This window comes from Mirounga leonina, unplaced genomic scaffold (genome assembly GCF_011800145.1).
Source record: "Mirounga leonina isolate KUSES-001 unplaced genomic scaffold, KU_Mleo_1.0 Mir_173, whole genome shotgun sequence".
Classification (NCBI taxonomy): Eukaryota; Metazoa; Chordata; class Mammalia; order Carnivora; family Phocidae; genus Mirounga; species Mirounga leonina.
The window spans coordinates 30,104,307-30,129,008 of record NW_023270447.1 but is presented as its reverse complement, the minus strand read 5'-3'; the positions used below and the strand labels follow the sequence as shown (position 1 = coordinate 30,129,008).

At 41.1% G+C, this 24,702-nt stretch overlaps 1 protein-coding gene and 1 pseudogene across 2 annotated transcripts in view; one reads left to right on the top strand and one right to left on the bottom strand.

Annotated features, from left to right (window-relative positions):
* The window catches only part of GIPC2 (GIPC PDZ domain containing family member 2), a 73,014-nt gene that overhangs the window by 1,197 nt on the left and 47,115 nt on the right, over positions 1-24,702 (top strand). The window lies entirely within an intron of this gene.
* Positions 23,256-23,822, bottom strand: LOC118020284 (annotated as a pseudogene).

The window sequence follows — 24,702 nt, the reverse complement described above, 5'->3', positions numbered from 1 at the left end:
CGCGCGCCCCCCGCGCGCCCCCCGCGCGCCCCCCGCGCGCCCCCCGCGCGCCCCCCGCCTCTCCCACGTGCCGAGCCCGCTTAAATTGGCTCCGGCTGGCAGGGCGCCGCGGTGCCGAGCCCCACGTCGGATGCAGCGCGGAGTCAGCCTGCAGCGCCCCGGGCGAAGTGAGGAGGGGGGAGGTAAGTCCGGGACCCGAGAAAGTCGCGTTCCCCAGGCTCCTGGCTTCTGGGAAACCGGGGTCGACCTTTCTTCCTCATTTCTTCCGCATGCAAATGAGTATGCTTTAGTTGTCCCGGGGTTAGCCGTTCCGGGCTTAAGCGCCTCCCCGGAGTGGAGATATGACTGAGCACGTTAACACCCTCCACTTCATCTGGACTTTACTCTCCTTCCTCTGCTGGGGGGAGAGGGTCACGCGGAGCATCTCCCAGATTAAGGAAGGGTGAGAAAAGGGCCTGCCAGGTGATAGCAAACTGAGGTCCACTTAGCCCCTCAGATGTCTTGTCTAGCGCCAAACACCAGAGTCCCTTTGGTGGTATTCCCAAGAAGTTGATCATACCAAGGGTGCATAACGGAAGAGAATTATAGCTAACTCCATGGGATTAGTTAACAAAACTTTCAGAGGGAAGATCGACTCTCAATTTTTACACCCTGTCCTTTAAAAGGGGCTGAACTTCGCATTAGGTAGCTTGACTGCATGCGCGTTTGGAACTGAAGTTTGCTATGGGCGTGATGTAGAAAGCACTAGTTTATGTGGGTGTTTATGGGACTACTTTATTTATGCTTACCTGAGCGAACTGCAGATGCAAGAGAAGTTAGGCCAAGGAAATATTTTGTCCACATCTCAAAGAAAAGCATGAAATGTTGCCCTGGACTCCAGGGAGTGCAGAGAGCTAGCTGCCTTTGAATGGCACAGAGCTGCACTTGGATTTCTGTTCTTTAATGTTGTTTATCAGGTCTGCTCAAATAAAATGGAGGTCGTGGCAAAATTCCAAGGGGAGATGAAAGAGAGCTTGAAGTGTAACCTTTTGTGCTTTCAGGGTTCCCAGGCACTGAGGGGCAAATCACAAACCCATTTTGTGAATTATTTATGTTGACCTGGAGTAGTAACAGTGTTTCGCGTTCGTATGGGACATTTCAATTCAAAAAGCACTTTCACGGGAATAATGTCATTTTTTCTAGGAGAAGCAGGTGGCGTGTAGTTCATTGCGTAGCTAAGGACAGGATTTGGGAGACCCCTAAGCCTGGATGTGAGTCCAGGTTCTACCACTTACTGGCTCTGTGGCCTTGAACAAGTTTAACTTCCCTCACTTTCAGCCATGTATAAAACAGATGAGAAAGGGGGTGCCTGGCTGGCTCAGGTTGTAGAGCCTGTGACTCTTGGTCTCTGGGTGGTGAGTTCGAGCCCCACGTTGAGTGTGATTACTTAAAAATATGAATCTTGAAAAACAAAAAAACAACAAAAAACAATCCAGAGAGAACATCTACCTTGAAGGGTTGTAAAGACTGGAGTTCATATATAAACTTATCAGATTGCATGGTACATGGTCCACACTTAACAAATTGTAACTAGTATTACCAATACCTAGCAGTTAAGTGAGTTGCTGAGGCCTTGGCCAAGGTCACACAATTAGCAAGAAAAAAATCTGGGATGTTATTTAAACTTGGATCTTCTCGTTTCTAAGCTAAGTGAGCTTGTTAGCATACTTAACTGATAACTTTAAATGTCTCTTCTAGGGGCGCCTGGGTGGCTCAATTGGTTAAATGTCTCTTCTATAACCAGGGACTCCAGATTCAATTGCTTTGCATTAATAGCCTTCCTCATTATTCTGAGCTCAAGGTGCTTGACTTTATTTAATCCGGTTAATTCTGGAAGAAAAATATTGATATCACTGCTTCAGAGAGGAAACAGGCTTTGAGGTTCACAAACTTTTGCAAAATTATACATAGTAGCAGAGCCTGGGTTTATACCCAGGTGTGTGTTTTTTTTGTTTTCTGACTCCAAATTCCATGAACTTCTATTCTGTATTGCTTCCCAAGTTTTCCCGGGTGTCTGTGATAGCTTGGAAGCCATTGTCAGTGTTTTCAGTTTCCAATGCACTGAAATAGATAAAATTCTGAGACAGTGTAATCCTTCTATATCAAAGTTCATGTATTTTTATAACTCCAAATATATATATTAGTATACTTACGCATATAACCAACATTAACGCAAGTTTTCCATTTGGATTAGGAATAGTTAAGTATGGGGCTCCTGGGTGGCTCAGATGATTAAGCATCTACCTTTGGCTCAGGTCATGATCCCAGGGTCCTGGTATCAAGCCCCACATTGGGCTCCTGGCTCAGTGGGGAGCCTGCTTCTCCCTCTCCCTCTGCCTCTCTCTGTATCTCTGTGTCTCAAATGAATAAGTAAAATCTTTAAAACAAAAAAAATAGTTAAGTATATCCAGGATAAAGCATTGGTCATCATAGTATAGTATGTCCTAAGTATCTCAATTAATTTTGAAACAAGTAATTTATTAAAACCACTCTGGTGAGATCCCATTTCTCGTCTCCTTTCCCCAGCAAGGGTAATTGTGGTATAAACTTTTGAGTTGTCAGTGGGAACAAAACAAATTTCCCCCCTCTTAATAGATTCAATAGATTGTTAGCTCAGAATTCCTGCCTTTTTTCTAGAGCAGTGGCTATAGGGTTATAAATAGCTCTGTATGGAGTTGAACCTTCTTTACTAAGGGTGAGGGGGGGAAGGGAAGGACTTGGCCTGACCTGATTTCAGGTGTGGCAGATTTACTGGGAGTTCATAATGTGCCCATGGCTGTGCTAGGCATGTAAGTAAGTCTACAGTGTAGTCGTTCCATCCTCCCCACAGCACTGAGGTAGGGGTTCTTTTCATTTTATAAAGCTAAGTGAGGCTCTAAGAAGTTAAGCAGCTTGCCCAGAGTCACTGAGCTGGTATGGGGCAGGGCCAGGATTTGAATGCAGGTTTCCTGGTTCCAAGTCCATTACATATGGGCTATGAGGTTTTAGGTAACTGCATTCAAATTTCAAATACAAACCCAGGAAACCTTTTTTTAAGATTTTATTTATTTACACAGAGAGAGCGAGAGCAGAGCACGGTGAGTGGGAGAGGGAGAAGCAGGCTTCCTGCCGAGCAGGGAGCTGATGTGGGGCTCGATCCTGGGACTCTGAGTCACCCAGACACCCCCAGGAAAACTTCTTTTTTAAAACAAAGGGTCTTTTCAATTAAAGCCTCAGACCCCACCACAAAAATATTGCCTCAAAAAAATGCTGTTGTGAAACTAATTTGAATTTCACCTATTTCAAGGTCCCTGAAGGAGGAAACTATGAATCTAAGCTATGAATCACTTGCAGCCTGTGATCATTACCTTGAAACAGATGGCCAATTATGCAGATATTTTTTTGAGCTGATATTTTTTTCTAAACAACTAAATGAACAGTTCAGTAAAAAGAAAGTAAATCTTGCCTAAAAGAGCAGTTAACTTTTGTAAATGCAGGGACACTTTTACAAAAAGTTTAGTACCGTCTTTTAAAATATTCAGGTTATACAGAGGAATTGATCATTAAACTCTTGAGCTTCAGTCGTAACATTTGTTGAAGGGGCATTTTGAATATATGACCGCTGTGATTGTTTGGCAGTAGTTTGTGCCCTGACATGTTTTCTTAGTTATCTTTTATGTGGAAAGACTGTAGAAAATGGTAATTCGAACAAGCTTTTAAGGAAATCAGTTTTGTAGTTAGATACCTCACATATCCAGGAAATGAAAGCTCATTGTCTTTAAAGATTTAATTATTGGGATGCCTGGGCAGCTCAGTTGGTTAAGCGTCTGCCTTGGGCTCAGGTCATGATCCCAGGGCCCTGGGATCGAGTTCTGCATTGGGCTCCCTGCTCAGCGGGGAGCCTGCTTCTCCCTCTGCCACTCCGCTTGCTTGTGCATGCTTGCTCTCTGACGAATAAAATCTAAAAAAAAAAAAAAAAAATTTCCTTTGACTTGGTTGTATTCGTTCATATATATATAATACTAAATAGTTCATTGAATGGGTCAAGCAAATGTAGGCTCTTCTTTCTCAATACATAAAGCAGTCCAATAAAGCAGTATTCTTGGGAAGATGAGATTTTAATTTGAGAATTGTGATTTTAATTTCAAGCTTTATATACAACAGTTTATAAATAACAATTATGCTGTGATTTTTCTCAACAAATCTTCCCTTTTCACCTGCCCCTGTCTCCTGTTGTTACCCCATTTCTCTTTTCTAGCAAAACTCAAAAGTTGCTGTCTCCAGTGAGACATATCCTGTATCTTCTCTCTCTGATCAAAACTCTGATGGCTCCCCATCCCACTTACAGCAAAAGCCAAAATCTTACAATGGGCTATAGGCAGGCCCTTTTACCTCTCTAATATCCTTATTCCTTCTGCTCCAGCCAGTCTGGCCTCCTAGCTATTCCTTGAACTCTTGAGCCTTAGGGCTGTTGCTTTACCAGAGCCTTTTCCTGCAGAAGGCTGTTCCTTCTTTAAATCTGCTCAAATATCACCTTCTCAGTGAGGCTGGTACTGATCATCCCATTTAAAATTCCCCTCCTCAAAAAAAAAAAAAAAAAAATTCCCCTCCTCACTTAATTTTCCTCCATAGCATATTCACATCCTATGTATATTTGTCTTTTTCCTCTCCCATGTAGTAGAATATAAGCTCCACAAAGGCAAGGATTTTGTCTATTTTGCTTACTGATATAGCCCCAAAGGGCCTAGAACCATACCTAAAATGTGATTGGAGCTCAAGTATTCATTGAATAAAAGAATCTTCACACAGTAGTTAAAATCCTGTAGCTTCAATATGCAGCTTTAGTACCAGTTACAGTAATATCTTATGTAGACGTTAACTTTTCCTGCTGTGGTGTGAAGAAAGACTTAGCTTTTGATGGAGGTAGGAATGAGGAGCATCGCTCCTACCTTGAAGTGGATGGGGAGTAAGAGGGTAAAATATGGACACGAAAAGGGTATGGAAAGTATGGAAACTGATTTGTGTGCATTTCTTTCATCTCTAAAAATTCCAGGAATTATGAAGTTGGGGGCTCTGTTTACAAGCAGAATTGTTTCCTAGCTGAACTAGTGTATGGGGAGCTGCCTTGTAAAGCTTCCCAGAAACTGCTTCCTTCTCAAGTTGCTGGCATCAGTGCTGAGCTCTTGTGAAAGTCAATATTCTGTATTTATGTGGCACTTCTGGAGAACATGAACTGCACTGCAGACTTTATCATTTCCCAGCAATGCAGATAACTGGCAAGTGGAACCGTGTCTTTCTGCTTCACAATGGGAAATCCAGGAAGACTAGAGCAAAATGAGGTGTACCGACTTGCATACGGTCCCTCCTGGGAACAACAAAAACACACCAAATGAAGGAATTTAGGAATCCAGTGTGAATTTTAGCATTGAGCTATGAGGACTGTGAAGCAGGCCCAACGGAACTGAATAGAAAGAGTTTAAGAGTGAGAAGAGCAGCCCCTGCCATCTGGGAGCTGGCTTGACACTCACTGGTAGGAGTTGGCTTCTCGTTTTGGGCATAAATGGTCTCACAGAACCTCAAAATCCGGTAAGAGCATTCTGTGACTGATGGGGCAAGTCAAAAGTAAGACTACCTGGGGGCGTGTGGCTGGCGCAATTGGAAGAGCCTGTGACTCTTGATCTTGAGGTTGTAAGTTCAAGCCCCATGTTGTGTGTGAAGATTACTTTAAAAGAAAATCTTGGGTGCCTGGCTGGCTCAGTTGGAAGAGCATGTGACTCTTGATCTCAGGGTTGTGAATTCGAGCCTCACATTGGGTGTAGAGATTACTTAAATAAAACTTGAAAATCTTTTTTTTTTTTTAAGATTTTATTTATTTATTTGACAGAGACACAGTGAGAGAGGGAACACAAGCAGGGGGAGCGGGAGAGGGAGAAGCAGGCTTCCCACTGAGCAGGGAGCCCGATGTGGGGCTCGATCCCAGGACCCTGGGATCATGACCTGAGCCGAAGGCAGACGCTTAACTGACTGAGCCACCCAGGCGCCCCAAAACTTGAAAATCTTAAAAACAAACAAACAAACAAAAAAAACCCAAAAAAAAACAAAACAAAAAACTAAAAACATCACTCTGTAATCCTGTCCGGACAGAAACTAAAACATGAACGTTTTTCACACCACAAAAATGACCAGGTGTCCCCCTTGCTCCCCAGACGAGATGACTGATACAAATGACTGCTGTTCCTTCAGTAATCATAGCTTTAGCTTTGATAATTTCTCCCGCCTTAGAGATAGGTTTACTAAGATAGCCCTAGAATTGCCTCACTTCCTGATGGCACCCTATCCAGAGCAAACCCATGTTTCCTTGCACGTGCTCCCAAATCCTTCCTAGCATCCTCCTACTAAGACCCCTCCATGGTTCCCCTCGGCATGCTGTCTCCCTTGATGCAAGGAACAATAAACTAGAGGTGAGAAATACTGCTGGTCCTTGGCTGGAGGGCATTGACCATTGTTACTGTTAGATTATTACTATACTGACTCTAAAGAGGCACCCAGAATGATTTTTCTGATCTTGCCCATCTTCTTTTTTAATATTTTGATGGTCTGATCATGCCTATTAGAAACCTTCAGGGCTCTCAGTTACTCCCTGTCTTATTCCTTGCTGGCTGCTATAACAGTATCCCTATCTGGGTAGCTTTTCAACAACATAAATTTATTGCTCACAGTTCTAGGGGCTGGTGCATGACCGCCTTCTGGTGAGGCCCTCTTCCTGGTTCATTGTTGGCACCTTCTTGCTGTATCCCCACAGGGTGGGGAGGTGCTGTAATCTCTCTGGAATGTCTGATAAGGCACTAATCCCATTCACAAGGTCTACCCTCAAGGCTTAAGCAACTTCCAAAGGCCCTATCTAATAATGCCATCCCCTGTGGGGATTCAACATTTGAATTTTGGAGGGGGAACACAAATATTCAGACAAAAGTACTTACAAATAACCCCCACCAGCTAAACAATGTCTCTTATTCCTCCCTCTTGAGTCCTGTCCTTTGCCTGCTGCTCTAATCTCCTTTCCTAACCATCCCCTCTATATTACGGAATATTTAACTGTTCATTTCTCTGTGCCTTTTCTACGGTTCTCATTTTTTTTTAATTTTTATTTTTTAAGTAGGCTCCACACCCAGTGTGGAGCCCAGCACAGGGCTTGAACTCATGACCCTGAGATCAAGACTTGAGATTGAGTTGGATGTTTAACTGGCTGAGCCACCTAGGTGCCCCATGCTGTTCTCATTTCTGATAACTCTTATTTAACTCTCCAGTCTCAATTGTCACCTCCTCCAAGAAGCCTTCCTTGTGAATCCATCAGTCTAGATTAGGTATAATATCCACTATTGCATGATTTTAACCTAGCATTAGCACACTGAATTGAATTTAGTTATTCCTCTCTCCCAGGACGGTTGGGGGGGGGGAGGGAGGGCTTGGACTTTTTTTTTTTTCTTTAAAAATTTTTTTTTTTTCTTAAGATTTTATTTATTTGCGAGAGAGACAATGAGAGACAGAGAGCATGAGAGGGAGGAGGGTCAGAGGGAGAAGCAGACTCCCTGCTGAGCAGGGAGCCCGATGTGGGACTCGATCCCGGTACTCCAGGATCATGACCTGAGCCGAAGGCAGTCGCTTAACCAACTGAGCCACCCAGGCGCCCCTTTTTTTTTCTTTTTTAAATCTTGTCTCTAGAGTAGCTAGATGGTTTAGCTGCTCGGTGAAAGTCTGATAAATAAAACTAAATGGTGGCTACAGTAGGAACTGAAGATGTAGATTGTGAGACTATAAATGTCTTTGAAGCTGTATAGATTTTATTCTGTAAGCAATGAAAAGAACTCAAATGTTTTTCAGCAGAGGAATGCTCCCTGACGTCTGTTTTATAAAGTAGAAATACAATTTATCAAGGGGTGCCTGGGTGGCTCAATCGTTAGGTGTCTGCCTTTGGCTCAGGTCATGATCCCAGGATCCTGGGATCGAGCCCCACATCGGGCTCCCTGCTTGGCGGGAAGCCTGCTTCTCCCTCTCCCACTCCCCCTGCTTGTGTTCCCTCTCTGGCTGTCTCTCTCTCTCTGTGTCAAATAAATCTTTAAAAAAAAAAAAATACAATTTACCATTCATTTGCTATGTTTGTCTTGTAAGTGTTTTGTAAGTTGAATAGGATATTTTCTGGAATTGTACAGTACCATCTGATAAGTTCTAAATATATTACAATCATTATATATGCTTACTATCCCTCGAGGGCATCAGCTTTTTTTTAAAGCTTCATTTTTAGATGAAAAACTCAAAACAAAACCAATAACTTATTTTGAGAAGCGCTAGAATCTAAGCAGCTGCCTTGTAGACCTCTTTGCTATCAGGAACATAAGAAATGAATAAAACTGTTTTGTTTGTTTTGTTGCTGGAAATCACCTGAAGTTAGCATGTGAACAATCCTAGAGTAAAGTCTGAACCCCTGGGCAGAAGCCAACCACTCTCCTAGCCTGCTACGTCAGAGGCTGATGGCTGGTCTCTTTGCCTTCCCTCACTCCCTCCCACCACTCCCATCCTGAGAGGACATGAAAGGCTCTTGCAAATTTCTAGAGATGGAACACTCATATTACCTTAGGCAATTTGTATGTATGTATGTGTTTGTATCAGGATGTATAGGGAGTTAAAGAAGCTCAGGACAGCTTCTGCAGCTGGGTAGTCACGTTCCATGGAGAACTGTAGAATCCTTCATGCTGTCCAGGTGAAAGCAGTAGCTTTAGACTTTGGAGAACCAAGAGCAAGTCTGTTTATCCTTCACATTGCATTTCAGCCTCTCTTTCTCTCCTCCCCCCTCCCCCACCCGAACTTCTCTTCTTGACTGAATAATGCCTCTCATCCTTTTGATTTTGCTCCTTTAAGGTTCTATTGTCTCATCTCTGTGTCTTTGTTTTGTTACCGCTCTATTTTCTGTGCCCCAGTGTGTCTCAAATTCAGCCTCCCTGAGAGTGAGTCTCTGTGTTGACAAGTCTGGGTACAGAACAGGTGGGACAGGACCTGTGAGCCTGTGGATCAGGGGCTCATCTCTGGTCTAGCCTGTGGGGCATGTGGAACAAAGGCAGGTGAGTGGTAGTTAAGAAGTCATGTTGGAGAGGATTGTGGGCATGACAGGTGTTCTGAAGACTACTTTAATTAGGGGAATGGTAGATATCTTCCATGGCCTGTCCAGACTGAAACTATTTTCAGTTCCCTATGACTTTTTTTTTTTTAGCACATTTTTAAAAGTAAGCTTTACACCCAGCATGGGGCTTGAATTCACAACCTCAAGATCAAGAGTTGCATGCTCTACCAACTGAGCCAGTCAGGCACCTTCCCCCCGCCCCCCAACACTGCTACCCTCCTTGATATTTATGCATTGTTCTCCCCAGTACCTGGGAATCTTTCTCCTTCTCCTTCCCTATTAACTGTGTTAAAAGATGAACTGAGGTATGTTAAAAATCCTAAGGGTTTATTTGAGCAAAATCGATTGGAATTGAACCATGCCAAACCAGAAGTGACTAGAAGTGTTCCACAGATAGGAACTAGGGCCAAGGTTTTTATAGAGGAGATGTGGAAACTAAAGCAAAGAAAATTTTTGTTTGCATTATTTAGGAAAGCCTTGTTCACTGCGATTGGTTATTTCTAGGTTTTGTATTCTTAACCCTGAGGCATTTACAGGTTTATATTTTCATTTGCTTACATGGGCTGCTGAGATACTAGAACCACCTCAGTCTAAGAGCCTCTTTAATTAACTTTTCCTTACACTCAGGAGTCACTACCCAGAGCTTCCCTCACCTCCCCCATCTGCACCCCCAGCTCAAGGTTTCTTGCCTCTCCTCTGAGCTTCCACAACTCTTACAGACGGAATAACTGTTGACTTACTGTCCTTTCCATAAGATTGAGAGCTGCTCTAGGCAGGTACTAGCAGTTAGCATGAAGTAAATTTTTTTTCATTTTTAACTTTTTATTATGGAAAACTTAAATACATGCAAAAGAAAATAGTGTTATACCTCCCAGGTGCCCAGCTTCAACAATTATCAGCACTTGCCAATATTTTTTTATCCTCATTTAAAAAAGTATTAAATATAGAACAACTAGATAAAAGCACATAAAACAAATGTACAACTTAATGGATAAGTTGAACATCCTTGTAACCACACTCATGTCAGAAGATAGTCCTTGCCAGCCAACTCAGAACCTTCCAAACGCCTCCTCCCATCTGTCCCCCACAAGTAACCACTATCCTGACTTACAGTAATTAATCCCTTAAAATTTTATCGCCTAAATGTGTTTTCCTAAACACCATAATCTAATTTTGGCTGCTTTTAATTGTCTTTTGAGTCTTTTTTAATGTATGGGTTCCTTCCATTCTGTTTTTTCCCTTCCAATTATTTGTTGAAGAAGCCAGATAATTTATTTTGTGTAGTTTTTCAGTTTGTATTTTGCTGCTTGCATCCCTGAAGTGTAGCTTATCCCCTGTCATTGTATTTCTTGTAAATTGATAGTTGTACCTTAAGACTTAAGCAGATGAGGTTTGATTCCTAGTCCCCCCCCCCCCCCATGAGACAATATCAAAAGTATAGTTAAAATTTTTACTGGTTGGGGCGCTTGGGTGGCTCAGTCGTTAAGCGTCTGCATTCGGCTCAGGTCATGATCCTGGAGTCCCTGGATCGAGTCCCGCATCGGGCTCCCTGCTCCGCGGGAAGCCTGCTTCTCCCTCTCCCACTCCCCCTGGTGTGTTCCCTCTCTCACTGTGTCTCTCTCTGTCAAATAAATTCTTTATAAAAAAAAAAATAACGTTTTTACTGGTTGAACTAATGAAATCCACAGGGAAAATAGGTAAATTTTTACCTTTTAGGATGGCTTCAATATTCCTCCTGGAATAGAAGCTAGCCTATTGTGAAAAGTCTCTTCTGTGTGGTTGTGCAGTGAAGCAATGATGACTTTCTACAACTTTTGAATATATGGCTAGAACTATTTGGGGACCCTTTATCCCAGATAAATCTTGCTAGCCATACACTTGGCAGAGCCAGATGGACTCCTTCCTACATTGGAATGCTAGCAAGAATTTTAATTCTTCAAAAGAAACCTCTGGGGAGATATTTCTTCCTGCTTATGTGTATAGAGAACCAAGTACTTAGGGAAAAGGTTGATGCCTTTAACAAGAGGTGTTTATCGTATAAAAAATGCATATTTTCATCATTTGTACATGTTATGAATTTATAGCAAGGCGAGTATAATAGTTTTAAAATAGAAGATACACGTATTAGGCCTACTGAATCTCATTAGAAGACTTTGATTATGACTTTGCCAGTCACTGCTCCAAATCTTGAGATACATCAGTGAGCAGAAGCACATGTAGAGGAACAGATTCAATTCTTTTTTTTTTTTTTTTTTTAACTATTACTATTTTAAGTAAACTCTACCCCCCAGCATGGGGCTTGAACTCATGACCCCCGAGATCGAGTCACTTGCTCTACTGACTGAGCCAGCTAGGCACCCCTCAACCTTTTTTTTTTTTTTTAATGGCTAAAATCCAGGATGATCCTGTAGATCATATCCATCTGTAAAAGTTCTCAAGTTGTAGTGTTAACTTTATGTGGCCTTAAAGGGATACACAGTAACAAGGTTGAGGAAATGATAATTCTGTTTCCATTCTTGAACCAATTCACATATCCACATACTGCGTTAATATAGTAGTAGTTTCTGTTATTGGCATTAACACCATGTCCTTGGTGATCCAGGTCCAGAATCTTAATTTAACTTCTTGCAACTTCTCACATTTGATACTAGCGGTTTGTTCTGGGTGTGGCTAGGTATTAGGTGCTGGTCATGATTCCTGTTACTCTTTCTCCTGTTTTCTTTATACTTCCCCCTTCCTATCTTTATGTGGAGGTGAGTTGGGAAAGGGAAACCTATCTTGAGAACGAAGGGAATTTTTGTTGAATATCTGCCCTTATCCTTTAACCAATGCCATCCTATTAGAAATGGCAGTTCCTACCCAAAGCCCTAGAGATGACTACAAATGGCAACTGGAGCTCAGAGCAAAAGTAAATTATTCAAGTCACACAGTCTAAAGGGATGTCTTTTTTTTTTTTTTTTATAAAGATTTTATTTATTTGACAGAGACAGCGAGAGAGGGAACACAAGCAGGGGGAGTGGGAGAGGGAGAAGCAGGTTTCCTGCTGATCAGGGAGCCTGATGTGGGGCTCAATCCCAGGACCCTGGGATCATGACCTGAGCCGAAGGCAGACCCCTAAGGACCGAGCTACCCAGGTACCCAGAGGGATTTTTTTTTTTTTTAAAGATTTTATTTATTTATTTGACAGAGAGAGAAATAGCGAGAGCAGTAACACAAGCAGGGGGAATGGGAGAGGGAGAAGCAGGCTTCTTGCCGAGCCGGGAGCCCGATGTGGGACTCGATCCCAGGACCCTGGGATCATGACCTGAGCCGAAGGCAGACGCTTAACGACTGAGCCACCCAGGCGCCCAGAGAGGGATGTCTTTGGTCTTGGGTTTGTCTGGACCCAAAGCCCATACCTTTTCCTTTTACACAAGTGGTTCCTAACCTTATTGGGCTCAAAGTAACACCATGTTTTATTACCCTGAAATAAAAATTTATACCTACCTATATATGTAATTGAAAAAAAATATTCCTTAACTCTAATATTCATTTTTTGGGAGAGCAGGCACATGTGCATGCAGGGGGTGGGGAGGGGCAGAGGGGGAGAGAATCTCCAGTAGATGCCCCACCAAGTGTGGAGCCCCATGCAGGGCTTGATCTCATGACCTGAGTGAGCCGAAATCAAGTGTCAGATGCTTAACCGACTGAGCCACCCAGGTACCCCTTAACTCTAATATTAGAAACAAATATGGATTTCAACATGGGGAGAAGTATCTTAGAAGACCTAATGAAGCAGTTAGGTGCTTGTACCTATTTGTAGTGAATAAGTTTGGATTTAAAGAATAAGACAATATTCAACTGAATGTTGTTGACTTTCTTTACATAATGTATAAAGAAATAAGGGATAAATAATATTTGTAGATGTTTGTAGAATTACTGTAATGTAGCAATAGGAGCAGATACTTGAATTTTCAGCGTAAAATATAACGTGAATAGCATTGTCATGAATGACTTGATTTTCTGAAATGATAAATAGTTCTTGGTAAAGTTCTGCACAAACAGGTAAGTCTTTTCCTTGATTTACATGGTAATTGCAGTCCAGGAAATTGATAACCAAAAATACTTTGTAGCAGAGCTAGGGTTTAGGCTTAAATCTTTTTGTTTTCCTCTTCCCAATGTGAATATCTGGGAGGACATTTGAAAATCATATGGAATGCCAAACAGCTCTTAACTGAGCTGGGCTTCTGTGTTAGAGTTCATACAGTATCCCTACATCAGTGGTGTCACACAATCATTGTAACAACCAGAAAAGCCTCCACAAAATTTCAAATTGTTTCATTAGGGCCAATATCACCCCTGCCCGCCAGCAACATTGCTTTATAACCAGTTGCTTGAGATTAAGTACTTTACCTATGCTGTGAAGTTAGGTGGTAAGAGGAAAAAAAATGGGAAAGCAAGAAGGGAAAAACCAGTGGAAAGACTAGTTGGTTTTGTACAGTTTTAGGATTAATTTTATAGGATTGTAATTATGCAGAGTGGAGAGTGGTTTGTTAAGTTTGTGATATTTTAGGCTTTTATAATATCTCAAAGCAACACATGTTGCTGTGGCTATTTGACAGGTTCACAGGGTCCTGTGACAGATGGGGAGTCAAGGTGGCATGATAGAAAAGCTTTCAGGTCCATACGATGGGGGTGGGTTTCAGGGTAGAGTGCCATGCCCTGGGTTTGACTCCTGGAAATGCCACCTTCTAGCCTAAATTTTCTCACTGGCAAAATGTACAAATAATACCTGCCTTATGGGATTTGTTGTAAGAATTGGATTAAATAGCATGTTAGGTATCTAGAACAATGATTCAATAAATATTTTTTAAGATTTTATTTATTTATTTGACAGAGAGAGACACAGTGAAAGAGGGAACACAAGCAGAGGGAGTGAGAGAGGGAGAAGCAGGCTTCCCGCGGAGCAGGGAGCCTGATGTGGGGCTCGATCCCAGGACCCTGGGATCATGACCTGAGCCAAAGGCAGACGCTTAACAACTGAGCCACTGAGGTGCCCCAATATGCTTTCCTTTTCTTTAAACAAGGTGAATTTTTTTTTTTACAACTTTTTGGATACTTTTTGTAATTTTTAAATTTTTCTCATCTAAATCTGTACATTTTTCATTCTCCTACCCTTGGCCAAATCCCTCCAAATAAGGAAAACACATATAAAATTGTATCCCTATACGTGATCCTCAAACTAAGTTATCTCAGTGTGGAATTCTGTGTTATAGTAACTAATCTGGACCTTTCTGAGGAGGGCTTCTGCAATAAAGTTTAGTATAAACCTAATAAATGATTTAAATCAACAAAATTGAAGATCTCAGTTAAACTTGAGAGATAATAAAACATACCAATTTATTTAGAATTGCTTTGTGTTGCACTTGTCAATGTTTATTTCTCATGTGCCAAAAATAACTCTTTAATAATATCCATATTTCTTTGTGTCCTATTTCTAGGCATAGAGAATACCTGCGGCAGAATTTGTCTCAGCATATAATTGTATTTTTACCTCTTCTCTCACTGGACATGTAGAGCTCATTTTCAACTCTCCGCACACTCAAGTCTCCTAGGATCTTAATTGTGCTGAAGTCCTAGACACTGATATTTGCTTCCAAGAAGCTTCTAGGGAAGATTACTTAGATGTTAAAGGATAGAGAAAGAACTCTACCCTTGCTTTTCTTCAACATCCAAGCTTATCTTTTTCTTTTTATCCCATGCTGTCTTTAGTCATTCTATTCTGAAATGGGAATATGCTTATTTGATCAGCTTAATAGACGATCTATTATAAATAGGTGGCCATATAATTTATAGTCCAAATCCAGACACTTTAGAGAGTTATGGGGATGATATTAAGAATTACTCTGATGGGGTGGTGGGGGGAGCCTGGCTGGCTTAGTTGGTATAGCATGAGATTCTTGATCATAGAGTCTTGAGATCAAGCCCCACACTGGGCATGCAGGCTACTTAAAAACAATTACTCTGGGACAACAGTGGTAAATTGGGACCTGGAGTCTGCCTAATTGTAACCAAATTGCCTACTAGAAAAGGAGAAAGAAGAGAAGGGTAAGTTTCATACATTTGCCAATTAAATACCAACAATATACAAACCAGTTTCCTGGGCAGTAAGGAAGTTTTTGAATTATAGGCATTTGGGGAGGGGGTGGGGAGAGGATAGTGTGGTTATAAAAATAGAAGCAGAGCGTGAGGGCGCAGTGTCAGCACCAAGCCTGGAGCCAGGAAATGCTGGTACTCCTCGTCCTGGCTCTGGCTGGGTGACACATTCCTGGGAGTCGAGGATAGAACCCTGGGGTAGCCTGACTGCTTCTTCAGGAAGCTTCCTGACACTGCTGGGTTCTCCTCCCCTCTTTAACTGCTCTGCCTGCTCCTGTCCCAGGAGTTTTATAGGCAGGAATGGCAGTAATGTTGGCAAGCAGAGACGGGAAGAAGCTGCTTAGAGCAGGGGAGCAGGAACTAGTAATAAACTACTCCAGCCAGGGTTGTGCCTATGTGTCTGAGTCTGTGACATCATTCTGTTCTTGGCAGCTCCTTTCCACCTTTTCCCAGTCTCTGTTCCCAGGGATCTCTATCCCTGGGGTGGGAGATGGTTCAGGATTAAGCAACCTGCACCTAGAAGAATCCTCACGCACACCCAGCCACCCACGCACACGCACGCATGCACTCTCACACATATACTCCCTCTAAATTCAGGACTGCCCTTGTGTCACACCGGCCCTACGCATAGAAGTGTTTTGTTTTTTTTTCTTTATTGTTTCTCAAACTTGCTAATGAACGATTTAAGTGTCTAAGGTGGTTGATGAGTTTGCCTTCCCCCCAATCCTTTGTCCCCTCTCATCTAGGGAACCCTGTAGTATACTTTCTTCTGTCACCTTTCACCCTATCACCTTGTACATTTTCCTGTCTTTCCATGTGTCCTAGTTTAGAATAAAAATCAGTTTCAGTCTTTCTCTCAAGATGTTTATAGCTTCTCAAATGGCCCACTTTTTTCTTAAAGTGCTCCTCTCTTTCAGAATTTGTTCTAGGAAATAGTAAGGAATAGACCACCTTCCCCTGTCCCTCCCACTTGACACCTCCCTGGCTCACCATGCTTGCTTTCCAATTTTCCATGATTTATTTGGGTGGTTTGTTTTTTAGTATTTTTTTAAGTAAGCTGCACCCAACATAGGGCTCAAACTCACAACCCCGAGACTAAGAGTTGCATGCTCTACAGACTGAACCAGCCAGGCATCCCCATTTGGGTGGTTTGTAAATACCACATGTTGTAGCTCTTTCATTGTAAGGATTAAGTCTGCCGCCTGGGTTAATATGTACACACTGCTACATGAGCATTCTGCTAAACACATCTTAAAATTTTGATTAGGGTCCCTTTTGAGATATAATGGCCATCTTTTATAAATTGTATATTTGGTAAACTGGAAAGCTTAATCATAAATCTCTTAATCTATAATATTTCACAAGCCACCCTACTACATTTTTCTTAGATGTAAAATGTCTCCTTCTTATAGTCTCTCTGTCTTTTTACATTCTTTTCCATTTTAAGTGTCAAATAAGAGGAGGCGTTTAAGAAAAGTAGGTTTAGAAAGCTGGAAAATTGGAGACAGCACCTGACCAGGGGAATAGCAGTGATTTATGATGTCTTTAAAATTGGCATGTAACCTTGCAGCATTATTAGACTAGGATAAAGTTCTGACTGGAAGAATATTATGGAAAAGGATGACATATATAGCCATACACATTGGATTTATCTTACTCGGTTTAGTATTTCTGTAATGTCCACAAAGGCAAGACTAAAACCTCTCCCTATCCTTTAAACTTAAGTTTCAAGAATTGCTTTGAGATTTTTGACTCTCTTGGACACATAGTTGCTTTGGTTAGCTTTCATTAGCAAAAGAAAATGTTCTTTTGGTTACTGTGGGAAGTCATTTGGTAGATTAACAAATATAAATCTGCTTTTTCCAGATAAAATTATTTGTCCTATTTTGCTTACTAAAAAAGTGGTTGTACTGAAGAAGGAAGAGTACAAAGGATGATTCACCTTTTATTTAAGACTTGCCACCGCTGACCCAGGGCAGCTAATTTAGAAGTGAATCATTTATAGAAAGTTCTACACAGTTCAAGGCAGGGCTTTGTACAATATCCTCATGAAGGTCTAAATAGAGCATACAGTATCAGGTTTCTAAATATCTGTCGTCTTGCCAGTTTTATCTTTTGCAAACGGTGAAACTTGTTTCTAGTTGACTATAGCCATTGACAAGGTGAAGGTAGGGGCACTATGTATATAAAATCAGGTATATTTTAAAAACAAATCTTAGAAATTTAGTACATGTATTATGCTGGGAAAATAATAGGCTTGGGATTTTATTTTTTAATTTAATTTAATTTTTTAAAAAGATTTTATTTGCCAGAGAGGGAGAGTACAAGCAGGGCGAGTGGCAGGCAGAGGGAGAAGCAGGCTCCTTGCTAAGCAAGGAGCCTGATGTGGGACTCAATCCTAGGACCCTGAGATCATGACCCGAGCTGAAGGCAGACGCTTAACCATCTGAGCCACCTAGGCGCCCCTAGGGTTGGGATTTTAAATGACTGTTTATAGTACAAAGAAACAAATGCAACTAGTCAGTTTCAAAATTATTTAATTGGAAGAAATCATTTTAAACTTAATAGTAAGTCAGTGTGTTAGTATTTTGATATTTACTGATCATCTAATATATATTTTTTTAAGTCCAATTACAAATGGCTCCTTTTTACAATCTATTTTAACTCCTTTTAGGAAGTGGGTGTTTTATTAGATAAACAGTATTATTTGGCTCTATATAGAACACAAAATGTATAGTTTCTGCCCTTGTTTTAAATTCAAAGCTGAGTTTATGTTTACATCACAGTTACAGTATCATGGGTTAGAAAAAACCCAGAAGTTTGAATTCTTGTTTTGTCCTTCATTAGCTATGTGACCTTAGATAAATCACTTAATGGGTCTGAGCTGGTTTTCTTCTCTGCACAGGATGTAGTGATACCCTCATGACCTGACTCACAAGGATTAGTTGAGCTAATGCCTTGGAAAGTGATCAGTAACTTAGGTGTCTCTCTGTGGATATAATACGTCAAGAGTGGTAACACTGCAGGGAAAAGAACTCGGACATCCAGGGTTGGAATATCATTTGCACCAAATACTACTGATATGACCCTCTAAGCCTTTATTTTATTTTTTTGAGATATAATTGGCGTATAATATTAGTTTTAGGTATACAATATAATGATTCAGTATTTGTATATATGACAAGATGATTACCACAATATCCAGTTAATATCCATCAACACAATAGTTATAATTTCTTGTGATGAGAACTTTTAAGATCTCTCAGCAACTTTCAAATATACAATACAGCATTAGCTATAGTTGCTGTACTGTATATCACATCCTGAGGACTTGTTTATTTTATAACTGGAAGTTTGTAACTTTTGACCACCTTCACCTGTTTTGCCTACCCTGTTAACCGACCCCCCCCCCCCCCCCCCGCCCCGGCAAACAACAATCTGTTCTGTATCTTTGAGGTTTGGTTTTTTTTTTTTTTTTTTAGATTCTACATATAAGTGAGGTCATACAATATTTGTCTTTCTTGGTCAGATTTATTTCACTTAGTATAATGCCCCCAGCGTCCATCCATATTGTTGCAAACGGTGCCATTTCTAAGCCTTTATTTTTTAGTCTGTTAAAAAAAAAAAAAAGGGGGGGGGTGGGGGTGGTAATATAATACCTCTCACCTACAATTACCATAGAGAATAAAGGAAGTAATTTGTGAAAGTACCTGGTGCACATAATGTTTCTTGGACCTTGAATTTTGATTTTATTTTTCCATTCTTTCAGATCTATCTCCTTAGTTCCTTCACTTTCCCAGTACTTTACTGTAAGTGGGAGCCAGTATCCAATCTGTGTACAGCTAAGAGGGATAAGCAGATGCCCCAGTTTATGACTATAATTGAAGAATTGAGTTTTAGAAGTTACTTGATACATACACCACATATTTTTGGGGAACCATGTAGCCTAAGACACTCAGAGCTTTTTGAAAGTTTAAGTTTTTAGTAGACTCCACACATGCCTAACTTGGGGCTTGAACTCACAACCCTGAGATCAAGAGTCGCATGCTGTACTGACTGAGTTAGCTAGGTACCCTGGAAGAGTAATGAGTAACAATTTTGTCACTGGCTTGGTTAGAGCTACTCCCTACTGTTCAAGCATTCAGGGTAAGTTGGTAACCCTCTCCCCGCCCCTCCATAATTATTTTGTTCTTAGTTCCTGAGCTTAATTCCTGCTATTTTAAGGGCAATTAACTAGATGGAGGTAAAATAATCTTTTTTTCTCTTACTGAGGAAAAAGTCTTTGAGACTTAGATAATGAGAACAGCCCAGATAAAACCAGGGTCATTAATACAGGAAACAATCCAAGTGGTGGTCTTATGTATAAAGATAAAGTATTAACTCCTGATGAAAGTATGGTTTAGTTGGGGTGCCTGGCTGGCTCAGTCCGTAGAGCATGTGACCCTTGATCTCAGGGTCATGAGTTTGAGCCCTGTGTTGGGTGTAGAGATTCCTTAAGGGAACTTTTTTTTAAAAAGTATGGTTTAGTTAATTATTAGGTTTGTCATTATGTACTTTATTTTCTGTAATAACATCTACATTTCTATAATGCTTATTTTGTTTTTTTATTTTTTAATTTTTTTAAGATTTTATTTATTTGACAGAGAGACAGCAAGAGAGGGAACACAAGCAGGGGCAGAGGGAGAGGGAGAAGCAGGCCTCCAGCCGAGCAGGGAGCCCGATGTGGGGCTCTAACCCAGGACCCTGGGATCATGACCCGAGCTGAAGGCAGATGCTTAACGACTGAGCCACCCAGGTGCCCCGAATAATGCTTATTTTAGAAAGCATGTAAAAAGTAGCGAGATTCTTGGGCTAGATTGAGATGTAGGAAAGTAGTTGTATTAAAATATTAATACTACTTTAGATAACCTTCAAGAGGTTACAGTTCCAGTTACTTACATTTAAAATCACACCCACAAATAATGTAATGCCAGCTACACAAGCCCATAATTTCTTCCAGAGGTCTTTGGAACATGTGGAATCTTTGGCCAGCTCAGTTCCTGTTTAAGGAAGGCATTAAACAAAAGAAAGTTGGAAATGGGCTTCCTGGATTAAAAAAAAAAAAGGCATTTAATGTGTTTTTAGAGAGATCTGTAACCTGTTTATGGGCCAGAATCTTTTTTTTTTTTTTAAAGATTTTATTTATTTATTTGACAGAGAGAGACACAGCGAGAGAGGGAACACAAGCAGGGGGAGTGGGAGAGGGAGAAGCAGGCTCCCCGCAGAGCAGGGAGCCCGATGTGGGACTCGATCCCAGGACCCTGGGATCATGACCTGAGCTGAAGGCAGTCGCTTAACCAACTGAGCCACCCAGGCGCCCCAGAATATCTTTTGAAACACCAATGACAGATGATCTATTTAACCTTATTCAAAAAGCACATTGTAAAGTATATAATGGAGAAAAAAGGCAATATTAATTTATATTAATGACTATATAGTTCAGACTTATGACCCTAGCCATATTGAGTTTTAAGGGTGAATAATCATAACCGCCTGATAAGAACTGGAAGACAACAATTCAAGTATTATGCATGGTAAGAACACTGTCCATGAGTTATTCTTCAACAAAGTTGAAGGATAATGTAATTTATGGGAGAAAATGAAATCCATCCTGGTGATGACATTAAAAAGGAGCAAAATCTGATCTCTTCAGGAAAACTCATGTAGTTTAAGCAGCTTTCAAGCATAGGTGTAAATATTACTGTTCAAGAAGCACTTATATTCCAGGAATAATAATAACCTTAAAAAGAGCTTTTTAGTTTAAAAAGTACTTACATATAGTCTCTTACTGAGTTTTTTTTTTTTTTTTTTTTAATAACAACTGCATGATGTAGACCAAGCTTTAATAATGCCATGATGTACATGAGGACTATGGAGGTCAAATGACTTGACTGAACTCACTGAGAGTACAGAATTGGGACTAGATTCAAGTCTCTTACATCTTTTTTTAAGTTTATTAAAAAAAAATCTCTACACCCAATGTGGGGCTCAGACTCATGACCCTGAGATCAAGAGTTGCATGTTCTTCTGACTGAGCCAGCCAGGCACCCCAAGTCTCTTACCTCTTAATCCATTGATCCCTTTTTTTTTTTAAAGCAACACACACACACACACACCCACACACCCACCCACTCCCCCTCCCCCTCCCCCCTCCGGTGGGGAGGGGGGGGAATCTTAAGCAGGTTCCACACCCAGCATGGAGCCCCATTTCACAATCCTGAGATCATGATCTGAGCCAAAATAGAGTCAGACACTTTACCAACTGAGTCACTCAGGTGTGATCTTCCCCTCCTTTTTAATTTTTTTTTATTGGAAGGGGGAGTCACTTTTCTGTGCCTGAAATTTTTTTTTTAAGATTTATTTATTTGAGAGAGCGAGAATGAGAGTACATGAGAGGGGGGAGGGTCAGAGGGAGAAGCAGGCTCCTCGCTGAGCAGGGAGCCCGATGCGGGACTTGATCCCGGGACTCCAGGATCATGACCTGAGCCGAAGGCAGTTGCTTAACCAACTGAGCCACCCAGGCGCCCTGTGCCTGAAATTTTTGATAGGGAGAATAGGATGTGAAATTACGATAGGGTGCATGTAGTACCTCAATGTACTAAACACAATTCACCATCTACCTTACTGAGTTTAAGGATAAAATAAGATAGTAGGTAGAAAGAACTTTTAAACTGAAGAATTATACAAAGTATAATGATTCAGGAATTCAGTTGAAAACAAAATCTAATCTAGAGTGGGTTGGTGAAATTATTGGCTTGTGTAACTATTCTGAGAGAGAACTGTGTATCAGGATGTTGATCTTGGGGTCATGAGTTTGAGCCCCACATTGGGTGTAGAGGTTACTTCAAAACCTTAAAAAAAAAAAAAAAGCCAATGATGATGATAGAAAATGTAGTAGACTTTATTGGATGGGGAAGATTTTGAGATAGACTGGATTTATTTATTTTTTTTAAAAGATTTTATTTATTTGACAGAGACACAGAGAGGGAACACAAGCAGGGGGAATGGGAGAGGGAGAAGCAGGCTTCCCGCGGAGCAGGGAGCCCGATGCGGGGCTCGATCCCAGGACTTTGGGATCATGACCTGAGCCGAAGGCGGACGCTTAACGACTGAGCCACCCAGGCGCCTCGACATAGACTGGATTTAGAAGTTGGGTTTTAGCTATGGCATTTTTGGCCCAGGAAATGCCATGTGCAGGTATATGGAGATGGGGAGAATGCAAAGTATAAAATTGATAAAGACAGGATATTCTAGAACTGAGCTGCCCCATATGGTAGCTAGTAGCAAAATACAGATACTGGAGGGCACCTGGGTGGCTCAGTTGTTAGGGCGCCTGCCTTCGGCTCAGGTCGTTAGCCCAGGGTCCTGGGATAGAGTCCCACGTCGGGCTCCCTACTTGGTGGAAAGCCTGCTTCTCCCTCTCCCACTCCCCCTGCTTGTGTTCCTCTCCTGCTATCTCTCTGTCAAATAAAATCTTAAAAAATATATATATATATATAGATACTGGACACTTTGGCTAGTTCAAATTGAGTAAGATATTAAAAATTTAAAATGTAAAATATCTCAATTTTATATTATATATTTGAAACAATGTATTAGATATAGATTATATAATTTGAATAAACATCTATTTTTACTTTTGTTAATGCAACTATTAGAAAATTTAAAATTATGTGGCTTGTTCCATATCTGTTGGGCAGTGCTGCTTTAGAAAATGGGATAGTCATGAGTTTTCCATTTATCTTTTATTTTTTTTAAACCCAATGTATTTAATTATCACAAGGGCTCAAACTTAAGGGCTTAATTCAAAAAACAGAAACCGAACAAAAATGACACCACAGCTTAAGCTACAGAGTCCTAGACAGGAATGAAAAAAAGGACAGACCATCTAAAGAAAAAATAAAAAGGCAACACGAGGAGAGAGCCTAGACAGTCCAGGATCTTGGCTGGAGACCTGATTTGAGTAGGTTTCTTATAGATACTTCTTAGAGGCTGTGGGGTTTTTCCAGAGCTTGGCAGCATGTGTGTTCAAAGGGCTATCAATGTTGGATTCTCCTAGCAGGTTCTGGATGGACAGCAGGATGGTCCTGCCATCATACAGGATAGACCACTTGCCCTTCAGGATGCCCAGGCAGATGTTCCCCTGGGTGTCCATGCTGGGGTGGTAGCAGGGTGTGAGGAACTTCATCGTGTGGGTGCATTGTAAGGGTAGCCCCTGGCGAACTCCAGGGAGAGCGTGTACCTCAGGTCTTCATATACCGAGCCAGGTGCACCATTTGAAAAGGTGGTCTGATTCAGGGAAGGCAGAAATTCCTGTGTCACAGACATCATGAAGGTCATCAGCTCCTGCTGTAGCCTCTTGCCCATGGGGCCCTGCACAGCGCCCCCGGTGGACTCGACTCCTTTGTGGGTGGCGGCGGCTGGTGGCAGTTGGGTGCCACTTCTGGGAGGCCATCTGCTGTCTGGTCAGGGAGACGAACTTGGAGAGCACAACTGCAACCAGAATATTCTATTTATCTTATAAAAATGGATGATGGTAGTAAAGCACTAAATATGGATACCTCAGAAGACATTAAGGATTTCATTTTACAGTAAAAAACACCAGAAAGGTTTTATCTAACGGATGACTCACCTTATGATACCTTGCCATGAGTTTACTTTCTTTCAATTTAGTTTAGTTTGTTCATGAGAAGGTATAGAAAATGTTAAATACTGTGTCTTACTGTCTTTTATCTAGTATACTTACGGTGGAAGCAAGTATTTCTTAAAGGAACATGGATATGACCTGAACAGTGCATCATCTTTTTTTCTATCCTAACAGTAAACACTTATTAGCTGTGTTAATTGGATAAAGTCATAATTTTCTCATCTGCAAAAAGAGGATAATAAAACCTAGTATACATGTATATTGTATCAAATGAGGTAAGTGAACATATATTGTCATTGCCCCTCAGATACAAACTGAGTGGGATGCTTGTTAGCCATTGTAGGAAAAAGAGAACAAGATCTCCTCTCAGGGTGAGGATGACAAAATATATGTGTTAAACCAATAGGACTTCAAGGCAAGGTGACTCAGATAATTGAATGAGGTACTGGATTTAAATGATGTGAGCGAAGTGGAAAGATTGATTCCACCTGGGCTGTCACATTTGAGCATAGTCTCAATAGACAAGAGCATAGGGGTGGAATGGGTTAGGCAGCCATTTTAGATTTTGGATTGAGGGAAATGTATGAATGAAGATAGGAAAGCTCAAGATACGTATTTGAGGTTCCTTTTGGTTTAAAATATTCATGGCTTTTTGATCTCTTCCAGTTGACTCATGTTGCCTTACTAT